The following is a 13901-nucleotide window of genomic DNA, read 5'->3' on the forward strand; positions in this document are numbered from 1 at the left end:
AATTCTGGGTGAATTTAACTCTAGAGCAGGCACAGACCATCAGATAGAGTAGGGAATTCTGATGAGGAATAGAGTCAGAAATAGCAATATTAATGATAAATTACTACTGAAGGCTTGTGCATTTTGTGATCTCATCACTAACGGTGTCTTTCATTTACATAAATGTAATGAAACTTCATGGATACATCCTTGCAGTAAACGTTGGCATCTAATAGATTATGTCATTGTAAGGAGAAGAGATAGACAGGATGTGAGAGTGATGAAGGTGATTATAGACTTATCCTCTCCAAACTAAACATTCACATTCAACAAAAATGGTGGTCCCAAGGCATGATGACTATCAGATGACTAAGCATCAACAGATGAGAGCACTTCTGTGTGTGTGAACAATTCAAGGCTGACTTGGAGAGAAACCTGAGTCAATACATGGTTGTTAACAGTGGAGCAGAAAAGGAGTGGGCCACTTTCAGAGGTTTGGTGTACAGCATTGCATTTTCTCATCTGGGCCAGAACACTCACAAACATCAGTTTTAATGAACATCATGGGGAAATTCAGAAGCTACAAATTGAAACTTAGAACTCTACAGGGTTTACCAGCAGGATAATTCATTCATCTCTAAGAAGGCATTTAACTCCATCAAAAGTAAAGTACAAGTGAAGCTTGGAGAGATGCAGTCTTCTTGGCTCAGTAGGAAGTCAGATGAAATTCAGTTTTATGCTGATAATAACAATTCAAAACACTTTTATGATGCCCTGAAGCCTATTTATAGGCCAAAGACCTTTGGTGCATGTCTACTACTAAGCACTGATGGATCCATATTGGTTAGTGATAAGGACTTCACCCTGGAGAGATGGGTCGAACACTTCCGTAGACTTCTCAGCTGACCATCATCAACTAATGCTGAAGCCACTAACCATTTACTTCAGGTTGAAGTCTCTAGCTGAACCTCCAATTGAAGAAGTGGTTTTGAATGCTATTAGGCTCCTCTCATGTGGCAAAGTACCTGGTGCTGATTCCATAGCAGCAGAGATATGCAAGGCATGGCTTCCAGTGCTCATACAAAAGCTGATGGAAATCTTCCAGATTATATGGCAAGAGGAGGATATCCCTCAGGGGTTCAAGGATGACTTCATTGTCCATCTCTATGAATGAAAATGGAATAAGTTGTCTTTTGACAACCATGGCAGGGGTCTCTTAGTCATAGCCAGCAAGATTCTTCCTAGAGTCCTTCTTAAAAGTCTGATCTTCCACCTGGAAGGTGGTCATCTACCCAAGAGCCAGTGTGGTTTCAGAAAGGGTTCAGGAATAGTTGATATGGCATTTGCTGCCCAACAACTCCAGGAGAAATGCCAGGAGCAGAGCAAAGGTCTGTACACGATGTTTGTCAATCTAACCAAAGTCTTTGATACTCTCAGTTGCAAGGGCTTGTAGAAGAGCATAGAAAAACTTAATTGTCCATAGGAATTCATCCATATCATACTACAACTCCATGATGGTATGCTTGAACAAGTTCTGGATCATGGATGATGCTCTTGTGCTTTCCCAGTCACCAGTGGAGTGAAGCAGGGCTTTGTGCTTGCTCCCATTCTTTTTAGCATGATATTTTTTAGTGATGTTATCAGATGTCTTTAATGAAGACAAAAATGGCACCAAGGTCAACTACCTCACTGGTAGTAAACTTTTTTAACTTGAAAAGGCTACAAGCCAAGACTATAGTGGAGGGAGAGTTGGTAGGTGACTTTTTGTTCACAGATGATTGTGCACTCAGTATAGCCTCTGAGACTGAGATGCAACAAAGTATGGATTGATTGTCTGCATTTCATACTAATTTTGACCCAACAATTAATACCAAGAAAACAGAGGTTCTGCACCAGCCAGCACCACACCATTTGTGGAACCATCAGTTACAGCAAATGGAGAAATTTAGAATGTTGTGGATAAGTTCATTTACCTTGGCAATACTTCCCAGGGATATATATATATATATATATATATATATATATATATATATATATATATATATATATATACATAGATGATGGAATTGATGTACACACTGCCAGAGCCAGCTCAGCATTTTAGTGGCTCTGAAAGTGTGGGAGAGGAGAGGTACTAGATTTTCTACTAAACTGAAAGTTTACAGAGCTGTTATTCTGACCTTATTGTTATATGCCTGTGAAACCTGGACAGGCTATCAGTGCCATGCTGGAAAATTGAACAACTTCCATTTGAATTGTCATAGGAAGATTGTGAAGATCACCTGGCAAGATAACACACCAGACACTGAAATCCTTTCTCGAGCTGAACTGTCAAGCATTCAAACTACTGTAGAGAGAGCAATTCCAGTGGGTTGGCCATGTTGTTTAAATGCCAAAGGTACATTTGTCTGAAAGATTCTTTTATGGAGAACTCACATAAGGCAAGTGCTCACATGGAGGTCAGAAGAAGTGACACAAGGGCACCCTCAAGGTTTCTTTGAAGAACTTTGGTATCAAATGTGAGACAAAGGTAGGTACTGGCACAGGACCATCCACATGGTGTGCCTGCATCAAGGAAGACACTATGCTCAATGAGCAAAGCCAAATAAAAGTAGCTCAAAGGAAATGCAAAATGCACAAATTTAGAGATACCTTTATCCCAAATTTTCATATAGATTATTTGTACCTGACCTGTGATAAGATTTTCCAAGCTTGCATCGGTCTGACCAGCCACTGTTAGACACACTGTACATTGACCTTGACATTGTGATGTCATTTTGGTTCTCTTCAAGTACGAAAGACAAACAACAGATATTCATAACAAGCATTATTTCTTATAGCACAGAAATATTCCATTACACTGATGTACCACAATTTGTTTAGCCATTTGTCAATTGATGTATATCTACTTTGTTTCTGATTCTTTGCTATCATAAAAAAGTGCTGCTATAAACATTTCAGTGTATATAGGGACTTTCTTCTTAACAATGGCTTTCTTGGGGATATAAGTCCAGTAATGGAGTTTCTGGTTCAAAAGGTATGGGCATTTTACCTACTTTATTTGCATAATTCCAAATTGAAGTCTTGGTATGCCTATCATTCAACAACTTCTTCATATTGCCAATTTGATCATCTTTGTCAATTTACAGGGCGTGAGGTGAAAATATCAGGCTTGTTTTAATTTTATTTTTTCTTATTATTAGTGATTTGGAGCATTCTTTCATGTGGTTGTGAATATTTTGCAATTCATCTTTTGAGAACTCTTTGTTTACAGCCTTTGACCATTTGTGTATTGAGGAATGGTTATTAGTCATATATATGTATGTATTTACATGTAATATACATACATACATTTCATATATCTTGGATATCAAACCCTCATCATTGAAATTTGAGACTAAGATTTTTCCCCCTCACCTCTTCTGCTTTTATTCTAGACATACTAATTTTGCCTGTGCAGAAGCTTTTTAGCTCCATTTAAAGTTATCTGTTTTATGTTTTGTAATTGCCTGTCTCTTATTTGCTTAAGACTACATCTATGACCCTGCCTTACTTTAATCCAATTCATGAGCAAGTCAAGACATCCCCTCATGATGTCTGGTCCTCTTCAAAAACAAAGGATGACAACAAAAACACATCTCCTACCCGCAGTTAGGAGACACATATGATCTATTTCTCTTCTATTTTTAAATAGTATGATCTTTATTATTAAGGTTCAGTTTCTATTTGGGCAGCTAGGTGGCTGAGTGGATAAAATACTGGATATGAAGTCAGGAAAACCTGAGTTGAAATCCAGCCTCAGACACTTACTAGCTCTGTGACCCTGGCTAAGTCACTTAATCTAGTTTTCCTCAGTTCCCTTATCTGTAAAAATGAGCTGGTAAAGGAAATGGCAAACCACTCCAGTATCTTTGCCAAGAAAACTCCAAATGGGGTCATGAAGAGTCAGAAACAACTGAAAAATGACTGAACTGATCCATTTGGAATGGATTGTGTAATATGGTATAAAGTGTTGTCTAAGCCTAATTTCTGTTAGACTGTTTCCCAGTTTTCTTAATAGTTTTTATCAAATAAGCATTTTTCCTAGGTAGCTTGTTTTCTACTTTATTAAACACTCTGTTACAAAATTCCACTATTTCTGCTTCTCCTTTGTGTAATCTATTCCATAGATATATCTGAAAATTTTAACCAATACTAGATAGTTTTGATGAGTGCTGCTTTGTAATATAGTTTGAGATCTGGAACTGCTATTCCTGTTTCATCCCTACCTTTTTACATAATTTCCATGGATATTTTAGGGTTTTTTAATATTTCCAAATGAATTTTTAAAATTATTTTAACAAGTTATATAATTTATCTCATTGGCAATTTGATTAGTATAGCCTTAAAAGTATAAATTAACTTTGGTAGTATTGTCATTTTTATTGCATTGGCATGACTCAGACATGAGCACTGAACATTCTTCTAGCTGTTTACATGGTTCTCTATTTAAGGAGTACTTTGTAACTGAATCTATATGCATCATTTGGTATATCAATCCCCACATGCTTTTTGCATTCTGTAGTTATTTCTTTGGGATTTCTTTGTCTATTGTTGCTTCTTGCATTTTGTTATTGTTATATAGAAATGCAGTTGATTTTTGAGGGTTTATTTTGTCTTCTGCAACTTTGCTAAAGCTATTGTCTCTATTAGTATCTTTGCTGATTCCTAGTATTTTCCAAATATACCATCATGTTGTTCAGCCATTTTTTAAGTTGTGCTTGACTCTTTCTGATCCCATTTGGGGTTTTCTTGGTAAAAATACCGGAGTGGTTTGCCTTTTCCTTCTCTAGCTCATTTTTACAGATGAGGGAACTGAGGCAAACAAGGTTAAGTGACTTGCCCAGAGTCACAGAGCTAGTAAGTGTCTGAAGCCAGATTTGAACTGAGGAAGATGAGTCTTTCTGACTCCAGGCCCAGCACTCTATCCACTACCCCACCTAGGTGTCTTATACCATCATATCTGTAAATAAGAATGATTTTACTTCCTCTTTGCCTATTTTTATTTCTTTAATTTCTTTCTCTTGTCTTATTGTTATTGCTATCATTTTCAGAACTAGATCAAATAGTAGCAGGAAGAGTGGGCATCCTTGCTTTACTCCTATACATGATAGAAAAGTTCCTAATATAGTTCCATTGCATATGATGCTTGATTTTGGTTTTTGACATTTGCTTTTTATATTAAGAAAAGCTCCCCCTATTCCTCTACTTTGTCATTTGTTTGTTTGAGCATACATGAGCTTTGTCTTTTGTCAAAGGCTTTTTTATGTGAATCTATTTAGATAATCATGTCGTTTTGGGTGTTTAGATTTTTTGGTACGTTCAATTATATTGATTGTTTTCCTAATATTGAAGTATCTTTGCATCCTTGGCACAAATCCAATAAATCCAGGGTGAGAGGAGGGAAGGGTGGAGCTAGGAGCTTGAAGATATTGGAAAAGTTGTGCAGCCTTGCAAAATGTGTTAAAGCGTCAAAAAGAGATAGATTAAAAATTGCTGGACATCATTGAAGTTCTGGATAAGGTTACACATTGATTCTAATTCAGAGGAAAAGACAACACATCTGTACATCTCAAACCCAGGACTCCGTGAATGGTGGAATAATCTGGGAATGGCCTAGGCAGAGATATCTAGGACCTAGAAACTAGACATACTCTGTTGGGTGCAATTGGCTAGGCATGTTCACACCTTAGGAGGGAAATTAACAAATAATGATATGACCAGGTAAGTGTAATTGAGAAGTTGAAGAGATTCAACACCATATTGCAAAAGAAATGATTAATGGAGATAGCGATGTTTTTCCTGAATAAGAAAAGGAAGGTGGGGTCATAATGGCTGTCTTACATTTTAAAGACTTTTCACCTGGATGAGGGATCATACTTCATAGAATCAGAATATATCAGACTTGGAAAGGACAGTAACTTCCATCTAGTTCAGCTCAGAATTGAGAATTTCTAGAAAAACAACCCCTGAGTGGTTCCTCTACCTTTTGACAAATAAAATTATTAGGTATGTTAACAAAAGATTAGCTGTTTTTCTTTTAGAAAATAAAATGCTCAAGCAGAAGTCCAATGAGTTGAAGTATGGTCTTACTATTTTGTACTGTGATCTGTTTCATGAACTCATCCAATACTTTCTGTCTAATTAGCACTTAGTGCATATGATGACAAACTGCTTCTATTTATGCATCCATTCATCTTTATTGTAATGCTTTCCACTTTGCTTCTTCACTCTGGCACCTGGATTTCTTTACTAGTGTATCACTTAATACACAGTGACACTGCACCCCACATTTTACATTATACTGTTTCTTCTAAATAAGCTATACCTTTTCAGAGCTATATTCCAGTCATGGATTTTTATCCTGAAAAGTTTCAGAGAAACTTATGAGGTCAGATTTACCTCTCACATTAGTATCTACAATTTATTTTGTTTGTTGGCCATTCCTGAATTGACCTTCCTGAATTGACATCTGAGGAAATGAGTCTTATTCTTTCTTAAGTAAGACTGAGTACTTCTGATTGTTTTAATTGATATTCTTTCTATTGTGGCAAATTTTATCCTATTTAACTTTATGAATACTTTTCTTATAAAACTTCTGTAGGTAATATGAGTACCAAGAGGTAGCAATTTCAAGGAGGTAAATTTTTACTCAGTCTAACGAAGAGTTTTCTCAAAACTAAACAGCCAAACAATGGGGATAACCACTTTATTTGGCAAGAAGTTCTCTGTAACTGAAAGAATTCAAGTAGAAGACAGATGATACCTTATTTCAGGGACATTTGACATTTAGAAAGCATTATTTCATGATTTAGGAAGTTGGAGTAGAAGATCTTCCAGATCTCTCCTATGACTTTAGGATTCATAAGAGAAATCAAAAGGTCAAAGGAAAGGTCAATCTATATCAAGCATTTATTAAGTACCTACAATGTCCTAAGTATAGTGTTGGGTGCTTTTATACAAAAATAAATGTGCAACAGTCTCTGCTCTCTAACAGCTTATATTCCCTAGGGGCAAGGAAAATTCAAAATATATACAGAAAGCTAAATATAAAATATGTGCAGTAAATTTCGTGGGACTGAGGGATAACACTAACAAATGGGTAAATCAGGAATTCTTGGAGTTAGCACTTAAATTCGGCCATGAATGGAGCTGGGAAAACCAAGACACAGAGGTAAATACAGGCTCCCCTATGTTCCATGCATGGGAAACCGCCTGTATAATGGCTCAAGAGGGAGAGATGGAACATCATTATGAGTAGGTGAATTTCCTTGAGAGTGACTGAATCAGCAGTGGCAGTGGCAGCGGCTGCTTCTGGTGCTCTCAGCCCGCAGATGGTAAGCGGGTCAAACAATTGGTCAGAAGGAGATAACAGAGGTCTTTTTGCTAGCACTGGGGCAGGACTCTGTTGCTTTGCCCATACTTGGATCCTGGTTGCAGTACTGAGTGACAGTCCCAGGGTGAGGAGGAGTACTAGCACAGCAGAGCTTATGGCCGCAGTGGAGGGGGAAACCCTCCTCATAGTTCCAGGGCAGAAAAGAGTGCTTGCGGTTACTCGTAGAGCAAAGCACAGACCAGGAGAGGAGTAATCACCTCTCCTTAGATCATACCATCTTGGAAGAAGTGAAAACTTACAAGTCCCTAGAAGTATCTCTGAAAACAGCTTTACAAACCCCCTGAAGCTTGGGACAATTTGCCTTCCACCCTGGAAGCAGAGCTCTACCCTAACAAAGAATTAAAAAGTCAAGTAATAGGCTTGGAAAATTAGCAGACAACAGAAAAACTCTGACTATAGAAAGTTACTATAGTGATAAGGAAGATCAAAACATACACTCATAAGACAACAAAGTCAAAGCTCCTACATCTAAAGCCTCCAAGAAAAATATGAATTGGTCTCAGGCAATTGGAGAGCTCAAAAAAGATTTTTGAAAATCAAGTAAAAGAAGTAGAGGAAAAATTGGGAAGAGAAATGAGAGTGATGCAAAAAACAATGAAAAACGAGTCAACAGTTTGGTAGACACAAAAAATACTGAATAAAATAACATCTGAAAAAACAGACTAGATTAACTGGTGAAGGAGGTCCAAAAAACCACTGAGGAGAAGAATGCCTTAAAAAGCAGAATGGGCCAAATGGAAAAGGAGGTCCAAAATCTCACTGAAGAAAATAATTCCTTAAAAATTAGAATGGAGCAAATGGAAACTAATGATTTTATGAGAAATCAAGCAACAATCAAACAGAATCAATAGAATGAAAAAAATAGAAGCCTGTGAAATCTCTCACTGGAAAAAAAAAACAACTGACCTGGAAAATAAATCCAGGAGTGATAATTTTAAAAAATCCATGATCAAAAAACAGCCTAGACATCATCTTTCAAGAAGTTATCTAGGAAAACTGCTCTGATATTCTAGAGCCAGAGGGTAACATAGAAATGGAAAGATTCTGCCAGTCACTTCCTGAAAGAGATCCCAAAATGAAGACCCTCAAGAATATAGCCCAATTCCAGATTTCCCAGGTCAAGGAGAAAATATTGCAAGCAGTAAAGCAATAAACAATTCAAGTATCATGGAACCACAATCAGGATAACACAAGATTCAGGAGCTTCTATATTAAAGGATTAGAGGGCTAGGATTACAACCAAGAATCACCTACCCAGCAAAACTGAGGGGGAAAATGGACATTCAACGAGACAGAGGAATTTAAAGCATTCCTGAGAAAAGACCTGAACTGAATAGAAAATCTGACTTTCAAATACAAGACTCAAGAGAATCATAAAAAGGAAATGACGAGCAGGATGCCCTTGGGGAAACCTGGAAAGACTTGTATGAGCTGATGCAAAGTGAAATGTACTGTTTACAAAGTAATAGCAATATTGTAGGATAATCAGCTATGAATGACTTAGCTATTCTCAACAATACAACGATCTCAGACAGCTCTGAAGGACTTATGACGAAATATGCTATCCATCCCCAGACAAAGAACTGATGGTGTCTGAATACAGATTGAAGCATACTTTTTTACTTTATTCATTTTTCTTGAGGATTTTTCGGTCTATGTTTTCTTTCACAACATGACTATTATGGACATTTTTTTTTGCATGGCTACACATGCGTAACCTATATTGAATTGCTTGTCTTCTCAATGGGGGAGGGGGACAGGGAGGTAGGAAGGGAGAGACTTTGGAACTCAAAGTTTTAAAAACGAATGTTAAAAATTGGTTTTACATGTAATTGGGAAAAATAAAATATTAAATAAATTTTAAAAAAGAAAGTTATGTATTGAGTGTATTATATACTATTATACATGTAGAGTACATAATATACTATTATATATTTAGAATTTATAATATACTATTATATTTAAAGGAAATAAGCTTTATGCAATAGAGATCCAGTTTCACACATAATCCTCTTTTTTGTTCCATTTTGTATATGGAAATGCCCATTTTATTTGAAGTTTGTTAAGTTTAATATATATATATGTGTGTGTGTGTGTGTGTGTGTGTGTGTGTGTGTGTGTATGTATACACACACAAGTTTGGGGGGGAATGTAGAGTATGTTGGGGCAGTGATATAAAGTCAGCCCAGGAACACAGGTTGGAGTTAGATCATGCAGGATTTTAAATGTCACAGGAGATGAAATTTTTTCCTAGCTACAATGGGGAGCCAGTTAAGCATCTTAAGAAAAGTAGTGAAATCATCAGACCTATGTTTGAGGGTGATGAAGACAAAGATGATCATGAAAGCAATTGGAATTTCCACAGATATACACATTCAACGTCTCATTGTCAAATGTGGACCTTAGTTTCTCGGAGACTGTGTCATCAGAACTCCAGTTCTTCCAGGTCCAACTAAACAAAAAAATTTCACCTATGGTAGTAGGCAAAGCACAAAGAGGTTCATGATGACAGCATTGGCCAATGTGTGATTTTTTTTAACCACAGAAACTTGTAATGGCCAAGGAACTTGTAATGGCTAAGGAACGGAGGAATTGGCACCTAGACTCCCAATGATGAAAATCCCATATTGATTTTCTCTAATTTCTTCTTCCTTTCCTGTAGCTACGTGATATTTCACAGTTTATAAAGCACTTTCATACAATATTTGATTTGATGTGCAGAACAAAAAACATGTTGGATAATCAGGGCTGGTCTTCCAATTCCCATTTCAGAAATGAAGAAATTGAGGGATAAAGATCTTAAGTGACTTGGCCAAGGGCACACAGCTCTTAAGTGGTAGTCAGAGGGCTAAAATTCTGGCCTTGCCACTCCATTTCCAGGACTTTCTTAAGCCAGAAAATGTCTTGAGGAAACAGGAGGTGTTAAAGCAGATGTCATTTTGGTGGGAACTCCATGAATAAAGGCCATGAAAAATAAGATTGAGGTCACTTACAGTCAAAAGCAGAGTGAGCCAGTAAGGTAGGAACCTTGAGGTTCATCAAGCAACATTTATTAAGTACCTACTATGGGCCAGGCACTCTGATAAGCACTGGAGATACAAAAAGAGGCAAAAGACAGTCCTTGACCTCAAGGAGCTCATAATCTAATGGGGGAGACAACATGCAAACAAATATATAAAAATAAGGATCAATAGGAAATCATTAACAGAGGGAAAGGGCCATAATTAAGAGAGGCTGGGAAAGGTTTCCAGTAAAAATGGGATTTTTAAAAAGTTGGGACTTAAATGAAGCAAAAGAAGCCAGCAGATGGAGTTGAGTAGAGAGAGCACCCCAGACGTGGAAGATAGCCTGAGAAAATACCCCGAGCCAAGAAATAGAGTGTCTTGTTCATGGAACAGGAAAGAGGGTAGTGTACATGGAACCAAGAGTATATGGCATGGAGTAAGATATTAGAAGACTGGAAAGGTAGAAAGGGGTAAGGACTCAGGGATGGAGAACCTGGGGCCTCAAGGCTACATGTAGTCTTCTAGGTCCTTGAGTGTAGGCTGTTGACTGAGTCCAAGTTTTACAGAACAAATATTTTATTAATTTTATTATTAATTTATTAGCTTCTCAGTTATGAATATCAAGCAGAGGATTTTGTATTTGATCCTAGAGGCAATAGGGAGACACTGGCATTCACTGCATTGAGGCGAATGGGGGGAGAGGGAGAAGGAGAGGTAACAGCGACAGACCTATACTTTAGGAAAATCACTGTAGTGGCTAAATGGGGGATGGATTTGAGTGGGGAGAGAATTGAGGAATCCAACATTTCCGCCTTCTAATATTTTCTTCAGAAGTTCCGGCATCTTATTCCAAGGACCAGGACCCAGCCCCATCACATTCTGCTAATGAGTTTCCTAAGGGCATCTTTTATGTCCTTATTCCTTAGTGTATAGATGAAGGGGTTCAACATAGGGGTGACCACAGAAAACATTGTGGAGGCAACTGTGCTCTTCCAGGAAGAGTGAGTAGCAGAGGAGCTAAAATATACTCCAAAATCTGTGCCATAGAATAAGAAAACAACAGAGAGATGAGACCCACAGGTAGAAAATGCTTTGTACTTACCCTGAGCAGATGGAATTTTCGAAATGGAAGAAAAGAACAGATCTGACTATAAGAGTAAAGGATCCCTGTGAAGGGGAAAAAGCCCAATAGTGCCCCAACAAGATATATCAAGGCATAATTGATGAGAGTGTCAGAACAAGAGAGTTTCAGTACCTCAGCAAGATCACAAAAGAAGTGATGAATTTCATGGTTTGTACAGAAGGAGAGCCGTGTTACCATCAGACAGTGAAGGAGGGAATCTAGAAAGCTTATTATCCAGGAAATCAGAACCAGTAGGCTACAGACACCAGGGCTCATAATGGTTGCATAGCGTAGAGGGTGACAGATAGCCACAAAACCATCACAAGCCATTGCAGTGAGGAGGAAATTGTCTAAACCAGCAAAAACCAAAAAGAAGGACATCTGGGCAAGACAGTCAGCATAGGAGATAGCCTAGTTTTGTGTCAAAATGCTTGCCAACATCTTGGGGACTGTGGTGGATACCATACAGATATCCACATAGGACAAATTGGAAAGAAAGAAATACATGGGAGTGTGGATGTGAGAGTCAGAGCCAACGGCCAACATTATGAGCAGGTTTCCAACCACTGTGACCAAATACATGCCCAAGAACAGCCCAAAGAGGAGCCCCTGCTGATATGGCTTCTCAGTAAATCGCAAGAGGATAAATTCAGCGAATTGTGTTTGGTTTCCTGGCTCCATAGGGCTGACTTTTCTGCTGAGAAAGAGAAATGAGAAGAGCATGGCATGAAAATACAGTTATCCTTGTATATGGAAAAGAAAAGGAAAAAACACCAGGTTCTGACTTAGAATTTCTAGGTTCTGTCCCAGTCTCTGCCACTTATTATCTTTGTGATCTTGCACAAGTCAATATTTCCACATTCAACCCCTCAATGCAAGGCAAAGGACTTGGACCTAATGACCTCTAAGATTCCTTCCAGTTCAGATAGTCTTTGAAACATGAACAATCACATTTAGAAACGAACCTTTTGTGAACACCATCTTAAATTTGCTCTAAGCATCAGTGACCTTTGAGCACTGAAATAAAGGAGGAGATACTATGGGCATGGTAGGTCCACTCTTACAGCCCACAGCAGAGAGAGAGGACAGTGATCTGGTATGACTAAAGGGTTTAGGCCATCCAATCCTCAACTGAAATAATAAAATCACATAGAAATGGAAGGGACCTCTTAGGACAGACAGTACAAATTTTTGTCCCACAAAAATATACCTTGCAGGTGGGCATCTAGCATTTTCTTGAATACCTCTATGGAAGGGAAACTTCTCAGCTTCCTTGAGGGAGCCTATTCCTCTCTGGGTTTCTGTTCACTTTCCTTTTTATTGAGTCAAAATATGCCTCTCTCTCTCTCACTTCTTTCCCATATAATATCCCTTTGAATATATGAAGACAGTAAGCCCATATTGCGTATGTTTTCTCTCTTTTAAGTCACCAAATTCTAATTCCTTCAGCTGATCTTCATAGGCCCTTCACCATCCTAGTTACTGTCCTTTGCATTCTCTCCAGATTATCAATGTCCTTTCTAAATCATGATACCCAGAACTAAACAGAGAATTTCAGATGAGTTCTGACTATGGTCAAAGACAATGGAATGATCGCTTTTTATTAGAAGCTATGATTCCTTTAATGCAGGCTAAGTTGTTTCAGATTATTTTGTCTGCAATATTACTGCTGACTCATAGTGAGTTTACTGTCTACTAGAAGCTCTCAAATCATTTTAAAATGAATTATAGTCTTGTATGAAGGGGGAGTCTAGGGGCTTGTGTGCTTTTCCCTGTCTTATATGCTATAGCTACACAGAGTCAATAGTGGATGGGATCAGCCTTCCAGTATTTGGTGATCTTGTGTTTCTAAAGCTAGGGCTCCTCTGAGATAGCTGAGGAGACTCTGCTCCATCAGCCTTGAATGGGTTCTGGGAGCTCCAGGCAATAGTGTCTTCCAGTTCAGACACGTCTTCTATAACCCCCCAAAACTCTGACATTCTATATTCTAAAGTCCATACCAGCTGACTCTATGTTTTATATTCCTTTCCAAGATGTACGTGGTCTTGAAAAAGAAAAAAATATATGGCCCAGGATAACAATATTGTGGATGGAAGACAGACCCAAGTTAAAATGAGACTATTCAGTCCAGGATGAAATTTCTGGAGAGAACAGAGTCAAGTCTTCACCTAAGATTTTGGGGTAAAATTAGCAACTTCAAACAAGGACAGGCCACCTTGTATGTTCATTATATTAATCAGAAAAGTCAGGAACAGTCTGAATCAAAGAGACAGAATTTCTAGAAGAAATTCTCTCTGAAAATTCCAGAAGCACCCAGTGACTGAGTTGGAAGGTACCCCAGAACTCATCTAGTTCATCC

At 38.0% G+C, this 13901-nt stretch overlaps 1 pseudogene; it reads right to left on the minus strand.

Moving 5' to 3' along the window:
• Positions 1-11291: 11291 nt before the first annotated feature.
• Positions 11292-12226, minus strand: LOC118829795 (annotated as a pseudogene).
• Positions 12227-13901: the final 1675 nt, after the last annotated feature.

The sequence above is a fragment of the Trichosurus vulpecula genome, chromosome 1 (genome assembly GCF_011100635.1).
Source record: "Trichosurus vulpecula isolate mTriVul1 chromosome 1, mTriVul1.pri, whole genome shotgun sequence".
Taxonomy (NCBI): Eukaryota; Metazoa; Chordata; class Mammalia; order Diprotodontia; family Phalangeridae; genus Trichosurus; species Trichosurus vulpecula.